Raw genomic sequence first — 15545 nt, 5'->3', positions numbered from 1 at the left:
TCGGTATTACCAATGATGTCCTCTAAAGGTACTGATCTCCGGATAGTAGCCAAATTCCTTGGTTTTTGATGCACAGACTGTTCTTCGTTGGTCAATAGTCGTTCAGTGAGGTTGACCACTGTGCGTGACTTTCCAGGAATCGCCCTGTCAATCTATTTTCCGCACATTGCTAACTTTTTCTTCTATCATCCAGTGCAGCGGTCGAGTTTTCGTTCTGCATGCTCCTGTGAGTGATGCTGTCGATCTTGAGCCAGTCGCCTCGATGCATGCTAGTACTTATAAACCGAGAATGAAGAGCAAAGAGTGTCTCAGATCGGAAAAGTAGAAGAGGAATCAACTTGCAATGTCATGAATACACTCCATAGCATATAGTGCGGAAAAATCTATGTTTTGATGACTGGAAGATTACTCACCACCAGGATCACCAAACAGAAGCGGCAATGCAGGTTGGGGGTAGGTGGAGAAATCGGCCGTGACGGAGTATGCGCATTGTGAGACCGACCACGTAGTAAAATTCGCCGACATGGAACTCCCACCTCTGAAGAAGAGCTATCACATCCGGTTGTTCGGAGAGGCTACAGGAACACAGACATGACCACAGCTTCAACAAGAAAGAAGAAAGTCCCAAGGTGAACGCATCCAGAATTCCCGTGCTGCAGCGAACGACCGTTTTAGGTAGCAAGTGGAAAACCGCAGCAAAGGAAATGACAACGGAAAAGCCCTAGGACATTAGTGCGCCAAGTGCATATAATCTGCGGCTCCGAATTCGACTCCAGTCCACCAGCTGCAGTGAAGGGTGAAACTTTAACAATGCCAGTCACTCGTGCTGGCGAAACATCAGAAAAATCATCAAACAAATCAAAGAAGCCAATAGGCAGTTTGTCAGTATAGTTTAATGTTAATTTAACAAGACATGTATCACCATGAGAAATGTAAGACCTGGAGATTCATTACCAGAGTATATTAGTTTTTGAAGACAGACATTTAGGATTGATGGGGATGGGCCGATCAATGTTTCTGGTTTGGAAACGTAGCAAAAACTACATGTTCTACGTGCGATCATGGAGCCATATTTAGCGTAACCCGCCTTTGGTCCTAACATACTTACTTTAGAACTCGCGCTCAGATCAGAGCTGAAGTTGGGTTTTTGGTAATGGTCCAAACGGCTCTGAGCACTATGTGACTTAACGTCAGAAGACATCAGTCCCATAGACTTAAAAAATTGTTCAAATGGCTCTGAGCACTACGGGACTTAACTTCTGAGGTCATCAGTTCCCTAGAACTTAGAACTACTTAAACCTAAGTAACCTAAGAATATCACACACATCCATGCCGGAGGTAGAACTCGAACCTGTTACCGTAGCGGTCACGCTGTTCCAGATCGTAGCGCCTAGAACCGCTCGGCCACTCCGGCCGGCCGTTTCTTGGTGCGCGAGTGTCTGCGTACAGAACTGAAACAGTGATGGGGCCAGACAGATTTTTCAGGTATACATAGTAATGTATCGTACTACAGACTACGAACCATGGAGGTCCTATATTCTATTATTCTAGCGCAACCCTTAGACTCAAGACCTCGTCACAGTGTAAGTGAGAGCCGGCCGTTGTGGCCGAGCGGTTCTAGGTGCTTGTGTCTGGTACCGCGCGACCGCTATGGTCGCAGGTTGGAATCCTGTCTCGGGCATGGTTGTGTGTGATGTCCTTAGGTTGGTTAGGTTGAAGTAGTTCTAAGTTCTAGGGGACTGATGACCTCAGATGTTAAGTCCCATAGTGCTCAGAGTCATTTGTAAGTGAGATGCAAACATAAGTAGAAGCAGACAAATTTACGATGAAAACGAATAAGCCAAGGTACGTACGGAACAGCTTTTTCAAGTCTTTCTTAGAGTAAAAAATTATTAGACTATATTGCTGACTCAGATGATATCTGCTGTAGGCTCATCCAGTTGAGGCCGCCGTCCCTCGCTGGAGCTCCGGAACACACCTGTACTCTGCCCTGACAGGCGTTTGAGGGCCTCTACACATGGCGCCTGAGGCTGTTTGCTTACAAAAGTAACGTGACTGCGTCGGCTTTTACCACCGATTCGCAATCGTTGCAGGTGAAATCAGTCGTTTCTCATTGCGTATGACCTCTTGATGGACTGCGGAATGCGGCTTACACTGTGCATCTCTACCTAAGTTACAAGACTTACAGCTGATATTCACACTTTTTTTCTGGCATCGTTTCATGATTCGGTCACTACAGATCAGACGTTTTGCAAAACTATAGCTTTTCTGCACTTTCGAGTGAAATTGCAGTGTGATGTTTGGAGATAATGTAGAGACTGGAATGGGTGCATGTTTCTGGTTTGATAGTACATGATTGGAGTTTATATGAAGGTAATCCTACTGCTACAGATGTATGACTGGTAAGTATAAAGATGTGAGAAGTTTCAACTGAAGAACTCTAGCTATAGCGTATCTCCAAAGAGCAAGTTCAGAGCTCGTCTACTGCGTGTAGTGTAATTAAATTTATTCTCTCGCCCAAAATATTTGACTTAGCCATGTCAGACTTTTATTATGATTATTTACTTGTGTGCTGATTGCACAATTAAATTGAAAGCTTCATCGGCCATCAGCAAAGGAAGCAATGATTTATTCGATAACTTAAAGTGGTGCATTACTAGCCCAGTGGCTAGACGGGAGAGCAGATTTGATCAGGCGTTCCCTTAGCCGTCCGCACCGCGGCTTTATATGTAAGAACGCTGCGCGAGTGAAAGAAGGCCCCAGTTCTCTCCAGACGCTGATTAGCGCACCACCTGTGCCGGGAGTCGCGTCGCGTAGCGTCGGTACCATTGCTATAAACAGCCACGGATGCCGTAATAAGTTACTCGGGATACGTGTAACCATGAAATCGTTTTCGAGTGAAGTGTTAATTCTGGGATGACTTTAATGACCTATCTTCAGTTAGCGTATGTCGTATTTTCACCTGCCGCCGCAGGACAGACATTCTACCATTATTTAGCGTGGCGTTTGATGAACATTATCATCAAATTATGGCGTGCATTCACTTAAACATTTAATTTGAACAGTTATAGTGGCATCAGCGTATTAGACTCTGAACTGCTCTGGTAGTTGGATTGTGTGGAATCTTTTTGGTCTGTGACTTTCAGAATATAGTGAACATTTTAGAGAGAATGGTTTTTGATTGCTGTAACGTTCCCTGGCAAACTCACACTATTAATAAACTAAAATTTAATTGTACCATATACGCTGCTATAAAGCAATTTGTAAATACTGTAATTATTTAACAAAAAATATTATCGAATTTTGTGTAAAGGACATTCATTATTATTGTAATATTTTCTGTAGTAATATTCTTTCTGTATTAGGATGGTAATATTTCTATATTCATAATATAGTTGCAAAATGTGTCAATATCTGCGATAACAAAAATGTAAAATTCAGCCACAGACGAAAATAATGTTATATGATTACAAAGAGATCTTAATAGTCAGCAGTAGTATAAAAGCACCACGTACTGAGTATTATTTGGTCGTCTCCCTGTAGAGCTGAAAGCGAGAGCAAGCTGTGACGAAGCATTTTATGAATGGGTAGACGTCTTTTGTCTGTAGCTAGATTTAGCCGCCATTAGAGGAGAAATTACAAACTAATGTGAGTTGAACATTTGTTGTGGTTTAAATATATTACAATTTATCAAAAGTGTGTATTATTAATGTAAATTAGCTTGCCCATGTCATCTATAATATTTCTTTAAAGAATTTTCAGCATTTTTAGCGGTGTTGCTGGGCTGTGCCGCGACCGAACGATTTGCAGCGGCGGCACATTTAAAAAATTGTTCCGCTAAGAAAAATTAACCAAACCGGTAAATCGGGAACATATAAAAATTAGCAGTGAATTAAGAAAATGTTCTTCTTTTACAGCGATCCTGAGACTTACGGATTTTAAATTAGTTCACATTTGTGCATTCATAGGCGGATGGTTAATGTTGAAATTTAACAATTTTGGTTCTTTCAAATAACTTAAATGTATAGGGATGTGTGTTTTATCAGTGATAATTAAACGTCGGCTTGGCAATATTTAACCGTTTTCTGCTAATAGAGACAGTCTTGTGTTCCATACTAACGCCGGGAAAGAATTCAGTAAATATTAAAAAAAAAAAAAAAACCACTGCATTTAGAAAATGTGTGCCAAGGCCGAATTATGTAAAGGATTTAATTCTCAACTAAATATTCTTAATCAGTTAATATGAGTTCACGTAATTTTAAATGTACTTAGTTCCGTGTAAATGAATTTTGTATTACCACACGTAAATGAGAGGTTCTACAACAAAGTTCGTTCGTACGTACGGAAAGAAAGAAAGGCAAATTAACTAAAAGCAAAAAATTTAAAAAAGGTAACTGATTATTTACTTGTATTCTTTAATGAAATTCCATTTAAATTGGCAAATTTCATTAAATTGGCGCCGAACGTGGGGCTCGAATATGCAGTGGCCACAAAATACCCATGAGATAACTAGGGAATTATTGTAGTCGAACTTTGTTGGAGAACAACCAATAATTTCTTTTTCATGTATTGTATGTATTGCCTAACCAATATTGTGTGGTAATACCTGTATATGATTTTTTGCATGAGAACACTATATATCCAGAGGCAAGCTGAAGAAGAGAGCTCATTATATCGAAAAATTAATTACCTACCACAATACCAGGGGGTAGCTGCACCCAAGATAGATCACCAAAAGGTAAAGCTACAGTGTAGTTGTCCTGTGGGTAGCAAAGTAGCCTCAGTGCCGTGTTCTCGGATCATTAGTGGTGTGCTTGTTGTTAGTGTTTTTTTTTAAATAACAGGACAATTGAGTAGTTAGTCATTGTAGTATATAATAAGTGTGTTTCAACAAATGACCATTTCTTGTGTGATTATGTCAGTGAAACCTGAGTGTTAGGATATTTAGTTCAGATTTTGTTTCTTTTGTTGACTGTGGTTAGATTGCGTAGTCAGAAAGATATCAACATGGATAATGAACAACAGTTAGCAAGTAGTGATACCGAGTTAGAAAGTGGGGCACAAAGTAATTTTAGTAGCGTAATTCAGGAAGCACCATGTGAGAATCTGGGGGCAGAAGGGCAAGAAATGTTGCCACTGCCAGCCAGTGATTCAGTTGATAGTAGAAATACTGTGCCACCCACAAGCACTAGACACGGACCAGAGAGTGGTGAGGTGTCAGAAGTGCAATCATTAAGAGTTATGTTCGAGCGCATGCTCAATTTCCAAGCTGAATTTGTACGTAAACAAGCAGAACGCGATAAAGAACGTGATGCTAAACAAGCAGAACGCGATAGAGAACGTGATGCTAAACAAGCAGAGCGTGATGAACGCTTGAATAAGAGAGACTTGCAGTTAATGCAATCTTTGGAAACTATGCAAAGTGAGATTGTTAGTTTGAGACAAAACTACGAAACCATACCCAAAGCGGTGCAAGAACTGAGCGACAGAGTAGATAATATCCAGGTGGTTAACGCCAGTATCGTGGGTGAAATTAGTGTACTGGCTAACAGGATGGAACAATTAGAAATTGACACAAGTCAAGTAATTGAGCACAAAATGTCCGAACAAGTGCACAAAATTGAAAACGAATTTATAAAAAAATAGATGAGAAGGTGCACGCCGCGATTGAAGCCAAAGACGTAGGCTCCAATGCGGAAGTGCAGGACCTAAGAAAGGCCGCTGTGGCAGCGGAATGTCAACCGTCGTCTTGCAGAGCTGGAAACCAGCTTGCTGCACGGCGACGCACAGGCGTGTGTCACGACAGCCAGGTCCAACAATGATAGGCATATAAATACAGCAGAAAAAAATTGCGACTGCGAGACAGAACAGGCAACCAATGTTAGCGAAACAAATAAATGTTACTCCAAAATAGTGATTGAAGAAAGCCTGATTAGAAACCGATAGTTTCAGATCTTTACAAGGGAGAAGAAATCTGTTCACCCTGTAGTGTTTATCAAGGGATTTAGAAACATTTTGCCTAGCGTTTGGAGTCATACACAGAAAATACAGTTCGTTATGTCTTACATACAAGGAGATGCTGCATTATGGGCAACCGAAGCAGCTGACAGTTGCGGCACATATGAGCAATTTGAAAAGGTATTCTTGGCCAAATATTGGTCAACATGTATTCAGGAGAGATTACGGAAAGAGGTATATAATCCAGAGCCGTATTCTCCACGATTAGGCAATTTGCGAAAATATTTTGAGAAGTACATTAATAAGACCCGTTACTGGGACGAGCAGATTTCATCCCGGGATTTGATCAGGCTTTTGAAATCACACTTCCCGATACACGTAAGGGAAAAACTTATACACGTACCGGAGAACGACATAGAACATTTCTTGTCTGTTCTGGACTCAATTGACCTGATTCAGGAGGATGTTAAGGCAGCCTCTGAACAGGCTAGAAGTAACGGAAACGGTTACAGAAATGGTCGAAATAACACGCCTCCACCAAATAATGGAAACGGCGGAGGTAACAATAGGAGACAAGATTATGTACAAAACGGGAATAGAGGTAGAGACCGGAACGGCAATAGTCCGCCGGTGAACAATGACCGGAAAAGGAGGTCTGATGACCGATATGAAACAGGCCCACCAAGCAATAGTAGATGGAAAAATGCCAGGGGGAGGTGGAACAGTAATACCTATAACGATGCAAACCGAACTTGGCCACAGAACCAGAGGCCCAGTCCGGACCGGCAAAACAGTGAAAGATATGACAATAACCGACCGCCACCACAAAATACGCCAATTGCGCAACCGAGGCGGCCGACGCAACACAACTTACACATAGTGGAGGTCAGTGACACAGAGCAGCCACACCCATCCACCAGCAATAATCCAACAAACTAGATTCAGCCGAGATACGCTCTCCATCGTCGGCTGAGGTTTTGAGTGAGAGCAGCCCGACACAGAACAAAACATCGGGAATCTGTATCCTTAGGTATAATGACGGGGTACAGATGGGACATGAATTAATAACTGAACCATCCACGTGCATAAAGGAGCACAGAGTACAAGCGATAATAGAGATCAAAATTAACAATATTGATGTGCAAGCAATCGTAGATACAGGTGCTACTGTCAGAGTCATGAGTATGGACTTATTCAGAGAACTGGGGAAAGAAAAGCGTATGCTGACTTTTCCTGTGAACAATTGTAAAGTCTCTGGAGCCATCAGTGCACAGCGACAAATAATTAAACTCCAAGTGTGGGTAGAGATGTATATAGGGGGAGAAGCCATAGCGTGCTCATTCCTGGTAGTAAAGGGTTTAAAGGTAGCCTGCATTTTGGGGGTAGATTTTTTGAGAGAAAGGGACGCAATAATCGACCTTTCTCGGGGAAAATTAAGTTTGATGAACGCGGGTAGGAGGATAGAATTGTCCATGCTCAGGTCTGAAGAGGTACCTGTGCCTATTTGTAATGCTACTAACATAAAATGTAGGAATCAGTGGATACTACATTTAGACAATCATTGTTTAGGACAAAATCTCTATTACCCAGACGTACAAAGTGATCAATTAAAAGCAAATGTGGACGCACTTGTGAACAAAGTATCACAGTCCGAAAATTTTAATTCAATGCAACAGCAGGATTTGGTACAGTTATTATCTAAATATGCAGATGTATTTTCAGAACGACCAGGAATTGTTAAGGGATATCAATACAATATCGAGGTGAAGCCTCACAAAACCTACTGTCGAGCCTCATACTCCATTCCTTAGTCCAAGAAGGAAATAGTAGCTATCTCTTAGCAGATCCCCACTCAGGGAGAGTACGGGGACTGTATCCGCGTAAGAATGTAAAAATATTCCTACAGTAAATGACTAATAGTCCTATGTGTTATGTGTAAAAAAAGGTACACCATTATTTTGAAGAGGAATGAACATTAATGATGTGTGATCTGTAGAGATAATGTACTAGTGTAGAAGTATTTAGTTATAAGAATATGATTGATTTTCTGTTTTATTTATGAATATTTGTGTTATGTCTTCTTTTAACTAGTGTTAGCTTAAACATGCTCTAAATGTCTGCATAGATAACCTGATTAGTGCAATTATTTATAGTGTTAAATTGTGACAGAGATCAGTCAGGAGGAACATTTTATTGTGAATCCCAGACAATCTCCTAATTCCTCAGAGCTATAAGCTGTAGCTATAAATGTATTTCTCAGATGAAGTGGGCGCTAGGAATTCTAATGACAGGCTTCACGTTTTGCTAATCACTTTCCGGTTGCCAATACTGTAGTTAGAGAGCCAGTGTTGAGAATGGCAAACAACAGCATTAAATAAATGATAGGAACATTAACAATTATTCCATCTGCCGCCCCACAGTGGTGCTAACAAACGTAAGGTTTGGGTTTATATAACAATCAGGGCGTTCATTTAAGTACAAAATGAAACAGTGGCCCTATTGATCCCTGTTTATTACAAAATTTCCTGTAGCACACACGAATAACAGTTTATTATAGGATCTGTTCGATCTAAAAATCCTGAGTACAACAAAATTATCAGTTGTTAACTATAGTTGTTGACTATAGAAATATAATTCATGAAAACCTTGACAAGCATTGGGTGGTTCAGGGGGTGTAACAAGGCGGTAGTCTACATATCATTTATGAAATGACAAAACCAACAGTGATATGTTCCAACGATTATTAAGTATTTCCAGCAGTACGAAAGACGAAAAAAATTCCAATTAGCATTGTGCACAGAGTCATACTCTGCGACAAATGCTGCAGTATTTACTGCAGTACTGCAGTAGTCTCTTCTAATAATTACTATTTGCTCATCGACATACACTGAGTTGACGAAACGAATGGGATATTTCCGAATACCGTGTCCGACCTCCTTTTGTCCTGCGTTGCACAGAAGCTCGACGAAGTATGGGCTCAACAAGTCGTTGGAAGTCCTCTACAGAAACATTGAGCCGTGCTGCCCCTACAGCCGTCCATAATTCTGAAAGTGTTGCCGCGTGCACGGTTTTGTGCGCTCAGTGACCTTCAGATTATGCCCCATAAATGTTCGATTGATGGCCAAATCATTTGTTCCTATTGTCCAGAATTTTCTTCATGCCAGTCGCGAATAATTGTGGCTCAGTGACATGGTGGATTGTCATCGAGAAAAATTCCGTCGTTGTTTGGGGATACAACGGCCATGAATGTCTGCAAATGGATTCCTAGTAGTGGAACACAACCATAGGACCCAGTACCACCCAAATACAGCCCACACCATTATGGAACTACCACCAGCTTGCGCAGTGCCTTGTTGACGGATCCATGGATTCGTGGGGTCTGCACCACACTCTAATATCAGCTCTTACCAATAGAAATAGGGACTTAATTGACGTGGCCACAGTTTCACAGTTGCCTAGGGGCCAACCGAAATGGTCACGAGCCCAGGAGAGGCCCTACAGGAGATGTCGTGCGGTTAGCAAAGGCACTCGCGTCGGTCGTCTGCTGCCACTGCCGATGAACGTCACATTTCGCCCCTCTGTCCTAATGTATTGGTTGGTTGGTTTTTGGGGAAAGAGACCAAACAGCGAGGTCATCGGTCTCATCGGATTAGGGAAGGACAGAGAAGGAAGTCGGCCGTGCCCTTTCAGAGGAACCATCCCGGCATTTGCCTGGAGCGATTTAGGGAAATCACTGTCCTAATGTATACGTTCGTTGTACGTCCCAGTTTGATTTTCGCGGTTATTTCGCACAGCGTTGATTGTCTGTGAACACTGACAACCCTACACACAAGACGCTGCTCTTGGTCGTTAAGTGTAGGCCGTCGGCCACCTGCGTTGTCCGTGGTGAGAGGTAACGACTAACGTTTGTTATCATCGACACACTGCTGACTTTGAGCGACTCGGAATGAGTTTTTTGAATGGAATGTTCCTTGAATCAAGTTCCTACTACCATTCCACGTTCAGAATGCGTTAATTAGCTTCGTGTGGCCATAATCACATCGGAAATCCTTTTACGTGAATCACCTGAGTACAAATGACAGTTCAGCCAATTCACTGCCCTTTTACACCTTTCGTACGCGACCTGTATATGTGTCTGTCGCTACCCCATCACTTTTGTCACCTAAAAGTATTAATGTGTTAGCAGCATAGAGGTGCTATTAGTGGAAAAGAAAACAAGAAATACACTACGAGCAAAATATGCCAAGTATAGGATGTTCCGTGCCGATTCTGTCCCACACACATCGGGGTGAACCTCTTGCTGTTACTTTGGTTTCTGCCTGTCTTAAGCTGGCTGAAAATTTAAAAAGTCATTCATCAGGTGTGTTCTGATGCAGTGTTGTAGGTCATCCACGTACCTTAAATGTGGCTTGTGGCTGCTGTACTGTTGTAATTACTGTTCCCCTGCAGGCTATATCTACGCTCGCTTTTGTAATGACAAACCATCATGGCGAATTATATTGTAATCGATATGAATTGAATATATTTTTCGTTCATTTCGTTAATATAGACTGAATGACACTTTTGTTTAAGGATGACTTATTTCGGACATTACTACCACCGTTTAACGTTCCTGGTTCCACATGTTTATTACCACTGCTTCTCCTTCTATGTTACCAGAAACTCGAATCGAACTTGCACCGTGTTTATTCACTTGTTTCATTTCTTTTTCACGGCATTTGAGTCTTATTTTTCGGTCATTGCGTAGTATTCCTTCGCACAGCTTTGTTTTATGCTGTGTTTCAGGCGATGCCAATAAAGGTATTCTCAAGGATCACTGTATGTAGGTGTATAATATTAAAGTTAATGTTGTCAGTTCATAGTGCTAATTGTGCCTGATGATGCTAATAAAGTGTATCTGTTCCAGTGGATGGGCTCTTTACTTTGAAGTAAACTTAAGAAAAAGACAAAAACCGCTACAATAGCACCACCCAAATAAGTCCTCCTTGTACTTATTTTTGATGTTCATGTGGTGGTTGGTGCATCCATATACTATTCGTAACTATGCTTCAGACCAAAAACTAGTTATAGAAATGTGAAAGCAGGTCATTCATCATTAGGTACAGTATTCGCCTCACAGTCAACACGGTGGCAGCCAGTGCTTCCGAGTCTTCGAAGCTTGAGCTATCCATCTCAAGAAATACAGTGGCTGAGAAAATGAAACCTTCTTCCTGCCAAGCTATTGAAATTTCGGCAACATCGCAGAATACACTTGGCAATTATATGACCACTAATTTACTCGCTGGAGTGGTTTAGAATCATCCTGTTAAATTCATTTGATTTCTGCTTGTCATTTCTTATAATTTGTGTGACTGATCCTCACTTAAGGTGTAGTATTGATTGATTCTCACTTAAGGTGTAGTATTGGTTTATGACAATCACACTTCTCTTGCCAAGCTACAAGCTTCCATATAGAAATAAGTGAAAGAAATCTAAATTTCTCCATGTTGTCCACTGGCTCACTCGATGTAGTATCCCCTTTTCAAAAGACGAAAAATTTGAGGAAGTGCGATATTGTATTAATCTGAATACTTAGTTTCCCTCCTGCTTATAATGATATACACATTTTACTTGCTTTATGTGTGGCACAAATAATTTATTAATTCGGTTTCTTTTCGAGTCCGTTCTCACTGCCAGATTTACGTACTGTCGTGGTGGTCCCGAAATGCTTCTTGTAAATGATATAGTTTTTCATGTAGGGAAATACCATATCACTATCAAAAGTGCATAATACCATATAGAACATGAAGGTTTGAGCAGGCATGTATAATGGATACAGTTCCTCAAAATTATACTCACATCATAAGGTTATCATGATACGTTGTACTTAATTTGCATTAGAACAGTGCATATTGTAATAGCTTCTCTTGTTAGTTTCGAACGTAACAGAGAAAAACTACAGATGAATTAGAGATCAACAAAATATTCTCTTATATTAATGAAAACAGTATGAATATGCTAAGGCAGTTTTTGGATCCTCACCTGTAGAAAACTATTGGCTCAGAGATGAACATGTTGCCAGCAGAAGATTAAAGTGCAGTTTCGTCTAAAAAAAACTATCCTGATGGGTGTTCTACAAGTGGCGAGAAAACTAGCCGTTTGCGTATGCAAGTTTAGATGAGTAAGTGTGTTAAGGATGCTTTCCACTCCATCTCCTAGATACGCTTAGTGGAATCAATAGAGTGCACACAGTGGTTGTCGTACAGTAGTAACAACTGAAGCAGTTCCTTCTTTGTCTTTGTTACGTGATGATCGCAAGGCCACTGGGCTGTTGACGACAGATCCCAACTGCTATGGGCACACCCACCAGGATGCTGTTCGTAACACAAAAAACTTCGTTGTGCCACCAGATGCGTAACGTTACATTTTGCGGGCAAATACCGGCCTTTGCTTCAGATATTTTTCATTAGAGCTAAATATTATTTTCTGAAATTATGAAACTTACGAAATTGTCATACAAAGGTCCCTTTCCTCATCTGAAAGCCCCGATTTAGAATTTCCGTTATTTCCTTAAACCGATTAAGGCAAATTGCGAAGTCTTTCCTTCGAAACGGCAGCATTTCTAGCTTCTGCTTCGTCTCTAATGACCTTGTAATCGATAGGGCATTCAACTCTGATCTAACTTAGTTCGTTCTCCAACATTTCCCAATGAATACAACTGTTTCACGAAGGTTAAATGCTTGCCGTTTATCAGATTTTTCTATAAGCTGTTAGACCATAGTGATAAATGGTAAGAACTTCATTCATCATAAAATGGCGTTGCTGTGCTGGTACTGCGAACGGTTGAAAGCAAGGGGAAACTACAGCCGTAATTTTTCCCGAGGGCATGTAGCTTTACTGTAGGAGGTATTGAATAGGATTGGGGAGAAGAGAAGTTTGTGGCACAAGAAGGGATCGGTTGGTAAGACATGTTCTGAGGCATCAAGGAATCACCCATTTAGTATTGGAGGGCAGCGTGGAGGGTAAAAATCGTAGAGGGAGACGAAGAGATGAATACACTGAGCAGATTCAAAAGGATGTAGGTTGCAGTAGGTACTGGGAGATGAAGAAGCTGGCAGAGGATAGAGTAGCACGGAGAGCTGCATCAAACCAGTATCAGGACTGAAGACCACAACAACAACAGCACTTTGGTGGTCCTGAATGTGGCGAACGATTCACATCAAAGCTATCCTACCTGAAACGAGAAAACATTGTTCTCAAGCGATTTTTTCGATACACTTAACCAACACACGGAACAAATGTTTCCAAAGCCACGACCTGCCTGCAACACTATTACATTCAAGGAGGGCAAAATGTCACAATTGCTAGATTTTGGCCATGTCACATTTCATTTTCTAAGGTTTAAACAACTGTCTTCGTAACCTACATGCATGTAACGTACAGTAAGTTACGACATGAAAACTGTGTAACCTCGAATGAAAAATGACGATCGATAAATATACTTATAGCAAACTGCTTGGAAACATGTGAAACAAAATATCCGCGAGCTTGTGGAGCAACCTGCTTCTTTACTGTAAATTTTGACTTGGTAAATTACATATTTTAATATTCTATGCATCTTATGCTGCATAAGAAATTATCAAAATGGCCTTACTACACAATTATATGAGATGAAATGCATTTAAAAAAATGAAGAGAGGAATGTGCTCTATATTTTGCCTTTGCGTTTACGCTGTGTCGGATCTAATAATAGATGATAAATACCTACTAAACCTGATCAAGTGGAAAGCAGATTTTCCTGCAGCAATTTATGTATCCTATTGTGTAGCTAGTCCGTGCAGGAAACCGTTATGTGATTTTATCTCAAAGATCGCATAATCAAGATTACAGTAGATATTGGGTAACCAAGACTGGTGAATGGCAATTCAGCAGAAGAAGGACATCAGTATTTTGAACTGGTTGTAATCTCTGTCCAGCAATAATTTTCATCCAGTGTGGAATATCTTTTGTTATGACTTAATTTCGAGCCATCTATATGGGTACTTACCAATAGTCGTAATGACTAGTTCGATTCAAATTTCATACTACCATTTTTAACAAGCACAAACAGATCCTCTTTACCTCTGGTAACGTCAGCTGTACAATGTAGGGTTTCACCATGGTTTGAAATCCGCATTATACATGATGTCCCTTCGCTACTGACTGTAGGGGAATCGATACAGGTGGGCCATTACAGACGGTAAAGTCAGAACAAGTAGAAACTCTAACCAGTTAGTTTTCTTACACCAGAAATTTTCTGTGTTAACAGTCGTCATATAAGACCATATGGTACTCATAACACCACATTTTAAACTGAGATGTTGAAAACATTGGGGCTGGAATGGGCTTCGAGCTCAAACCTTCTGTCTCACATGATTTGTCGCTTTCGGGATGATACACTTCCACCATTTCGTCGTTTCCGTAAGATTCAAAACTCTATAAGGTCTCCACTTAAGGTGCACAAAAATTTTGCATCGTGGCATTCAATATGAAGCATAAGCACACAGAACTACAGGCGAAAATAAGTACATTTTTATCTTTCCATCTGTTGTAAACAATAACAACTGACAACACTTAAGACACTTACTCGTATCTTCCCATGACATCATTTCAGGTTCTAATGTGCCACTCATAGTTATTGTTGGAAACAAATTCGACAGTTAACGTTTCTTTGTGTTTAATCAACAGCAATGTTGTGTGCGGGGCTGAACTCCCAGTCGCACAAATCCTTTCATAACGCTGTTTTCAAGTACAGGTAAGACAACACTTATTTGTCTCATCATTTCGTTTTCAGTCATCTCGCTACTGACGAAAAAGTTCAATACCTAGAAATTGATTCTGCTTCATTAAGAATCGATCAGGGGGTAATGTCAATTGCCTTCCGATACAAAATTATACGCTATGTCATTTCAAGTTTAAACATGCCAACAGTTAGTAGCTCGTGAAGGAAACAATACTGAAGATTATTTGCGGTTAGTTTAAAGGAATAATAGCTGCGCGGTTGCACTCTGAGAGCCTGGTCCCGTATTAAAATTTTCATCATGTACTTTTTAAGTAGAAACATGCTCTTTGAAATGACCTTCATCAAAATGAGTTTGTGCCTAAAAGCTCTCAAGACCGTATATTCTCTATTAACGTTCTCCTGATATTTGCATTATTGTGCTGTTATTTCTCATCTGAACTAATTGCGATACAGAACAGTGGTCTCTTGTAGAAACCGTTTTCTTTGGTCAAACGGTTCTATAGAAAGAAGATTAGAGGACTTGGAAGAAAATTACGTTATGTGAGTTGCATACAGATCACGCGGAAAGCAAATCAGGTTGTTAGGATACCGTTGAGTATAAGAGATCATGTCATCAGGATGAAACTGTTCACTAAGTCTTCTGCCCAACGCACAAGTTTGTCTTTTCAAGCAAAAAACTATCAGAAGCATATTAACAGATTTTCCAAAATATTAAAATATATTTCACGTTACAAACACGTTACTATAAAAAAACTGAACAAGACCAAGGTTTCACGTGATTTATGTACTGTGAATTTATTGAGTAAATATAGTTTTATACGCCCAG

This window comes from Schistocerca serialis, chromosome 2, assembly GCF_023864345.2.
Source record: "Schistocerca serialis cubense isolate TAMUIC-IGC-003099 chromosome 2, iqSchSeri2.2, whole genome shotgun sequence".
Taxonomy (NCBI): domain Eukaryota; kingdom Metazoa; phylum Arthropoda; class Insecta; order Orthoptera; family Acrididae; genus Schistocerca; species Schistocerca serialis.
The sequence above is the reverse complement of the archived record's forward strand: the minus strand, read 5'-3'. Positions refer to the sequence as shown.